Source organism: Cervus canadensis, chromosome 5 (genome assembly GCF_019320065.1).
Source record: "Cervus canadensis isolate Bull #8, Minnesota chromosome 5, ASM1932006v1, whole genome shotgun sequence".
In the NCBI taxonomy this organism is placed as follows: domain Eukaryota; kingdom Metazoa; phylum Chordata; class Mammalia; order Artiodactyla; family Cervidae; genus Cervus; species Cervus canadensis.
The window spans coordinates 100436276-100439102 of record NC_057390.1 but is presented as its reverse complement, the minus strand read 5'-3'; the positions used below and the strand labels follow the sequence as shown (position 1 = coordinate 100439102).

Sequence of the window (2827 nt, the reverse complement as noted above, 5' to 3'; positions counted from 1 at the left end):
GGGCACGCTGAGTCGGAGGCTGGGGGTGCTGCCCAGGGTCTGCTGGGCTCTGTGAGCAGAGGGATCAGAGGGGACCGGGCTGCCAGGACAGGCAGAGGGAGCCGGTGTGAAGCCATGTGGGCGGTCGCCTCCCCGAGGCCAGGGCGCGCCGCTCACTGCCGCTGTGGGGTTGCCCCTGCTTCTCACCTGACCATCCTGCCCAGCTCCCCAGCCCGGGGCCTGGCTGGCTCCTGTGGAGGAGTTTCCACCCTGATAGCCCACCCCGCGCCCAGCTTTCCTCCTGGTCAGAGAAGGGGGGGATGGTGCCGTTGTTAAAGCCGCTGTGCTTCACCGCACTGGGGCCGCGTGCATTGAAGTGTGTTTTCACTGTATCTTTATCAGTCCTGGGTGCTCATTGGAAGGACTGATGCTGAAGCTGAAACTCCAATACTTTGGCCATCTGATGTGAAGAAGTGACTCATTGGAAAAGACCCTGATGCTGGGAAACATTGAAGGCAGGAGGAGAAGGGGACGACAGAGGATGAGATGGTGGATGGCATCACTGACTCGATGGATGTGAGTTTGGGTAAACTCTGGGAGTTGGTGATGGACAGGGAGGCCTGGCGTGCTGCAGTCCATGGGGTGACAGAGTCAGACACGACTGAGCGACTGACCTGAGCTGAACTGATGTTTAAGCCGCGCTCCTTCCGCCTTTTCAGAGGGAGGAAACCGAGTCCGCAGACGCCCGGCGCAGCCCCAGGTGCCCGCAGAGCTGCCCTGCGCGGCTCAGCCCCCGACCCTCTCGTCCCCCATGCTGCTCTGCTGGGATCGGGTCAGCACCGCCCTGCACCCCCTCTGAGCACGGCGACCTCCTTCCCAACTCCACCCTTGCGTCCAGGAGCCTTCAGAGACACAAGGGGGCCCGAGAGCTCCCACTCGCCCAGCAGTGAGCGCGGGCCAGATGGGGCGACACGCTGTGTTCTGCCTCCTGCTGTGGCCTCATTTCACACGTGGGGAGACTGAGGCAGGAAACGGGGGGTCACTGCCTCAAACCCGGGACCCCAGGATCCAGAGTTGGCCCCCCCCGGCGGCTCCCCCCTCCACGTGGGGCCACACTCAGCCCCGCGTCCACGTCTGTAGAGACACACTCAGACACACTCTCAAATCTGCAGCTCCACCTGATTGTCTGGCTCCCCTGGGTGCAATTCGAGAACAAAGATGGCAAAGGAAGCAAACACGCCAGCGAAGCTCGTAGTTTAGAGAAAAGGCAAAATGAAATAAGGCACATCCGCTTCCGTGGGCTCCCGTTAGCGTTTTGTCAGCAACGACAAGCAAACGAGACAGTCTGAAAGTCAGTCCCCAACCTGCCGTTCAGGGAAGATCTCCCCAAGGGAACCTCTGGGCCATGGCCATGCTTGGAGACCAAGCGGGTAACTAACTGCTTGACCTCTGGGACCGCTTCCAAAAGCCTTTGTTTCTCGTAAGAAAGCAGGGCTGCCAGAAGCCCTGGTGGGAACTGAGACACAACCGCGGTGCTTTCGGGGCTTGCGAGGTGCTGGCCCCAGCGAAGGGCCCATCAGGGGCTTCCAGGGGCCGTCTGTCTCCTGAGTGACAGATCCACGGCACCAGCATCACCTTTCCTCTTGGGGCTTGCCCGGAGGGCACGGGCTTGGAGGCGTGGGGGACGGGCCGCAGACCCTGAGCCCCAGGGTGAGGGCCGCTGGTCCGTGCTCCTGTGCGGATAGCGCAAGCGACTATCCCACCCCCAAGGAGAGACTGGACGCTTCCTTTCAGGTCTGCACGCGCTGACTTCTGTTTCCATCTGCAATGACTAGACCCTCAGGAAGTGGTGCAGAGGGGCCGTGAGAGCAGGAATCCTCGCCTCATTCCCAGTCTTACGGGGATGACGTTTCCCACCATTGAGCATGACATTAGCTTAGATTTCACATACTCACCCTGTGTTGCTCTATCTGAGGTCCCTGAGAGTTGTTATGATTGGATCTTTAATTTTGTCAAATGCTTTTTTCCTGTATCTATTACAATGATCCTGTGAGTGTTGTTCTTTATTCTGTTAATATGGTAAATTACGTTGATTGATTTTTGAGTGCTAAACCATCCTTGTATTTTGAGATAAACCTTGCTTAATTGTAATGCATTGTCCTTGTTAAATGTTGCTAGATTTCCTGAGTTGCTTATATTTTATTAAGGACTTTCTTGTCCACAATCATGAGAAATATTGGTTCACAGTTTTGTTTTTTTTTTTCAATGCGGTTGTCTGTTTTTATTTCAGAATTATGCTGGCCTCATAAAGCAAGTTGAAAAGTTTTCCCTCTTCTTGTGTTATCTGAAAGGATTAGTGTAAATTTGATGTTACATCTTTTTGAAAGTTTGATAGAATTCACCAGTGAAACCTTCAGGGCCTGGAATTTTCCTGGTGGGAAGGTTTGTTTGTTTTTATTTTAAAAAAACTAATTTTAAAACATAACTATAGAAATATTCAAATTTTCCCCTTGATCTAGTATAAATCTGGGTAAGCAGTATTTCTGGAGGAATTTGACCTTTAACCAAAGTTGTTGGATTTGTCAGCATAAATTTCCTCATGACATTCCTTGTTTTGCAATATTCATTCATTCTATTTGTTTATTTGGCTGCACCTGGCCTCACTGGCAGCACGTGGGGCTCCGTTGTACCACCGAAGCGTGTGAACTCTTAGCTGGGGCACGTGGGGTCTAGTTCCCCAACAGGGATCAAACCTGGGCCCCCAGAACCGGGGGTGTGGAGTGCTAGCCAGTGGACCACCAGGGAAGTCCCATGATATTCTTTCATTAATTTTTAATGTTATTTAATT

The 2827-nt window shown here is 53.3% G+C and overlaps 1 long non-coding RNA gene across 1 annotated transcript; it reads left to right on the top strand.

Moving 5' to 3' along the window:
• Positions 1-496: 496 nt before the first annotated feature.
• LOC122442377 lies at positions 497-2304 on the top strand. Its single transcript, XR_006269645.1, has 2 exons — positions 497-555; positions 699-2304. It is a non-coding gene; the product is annotated as an uncharacterized LOC122442377 (long non-coding RNA).
• Positions 2305-2827: the final 523 nt, after the last annotated feature.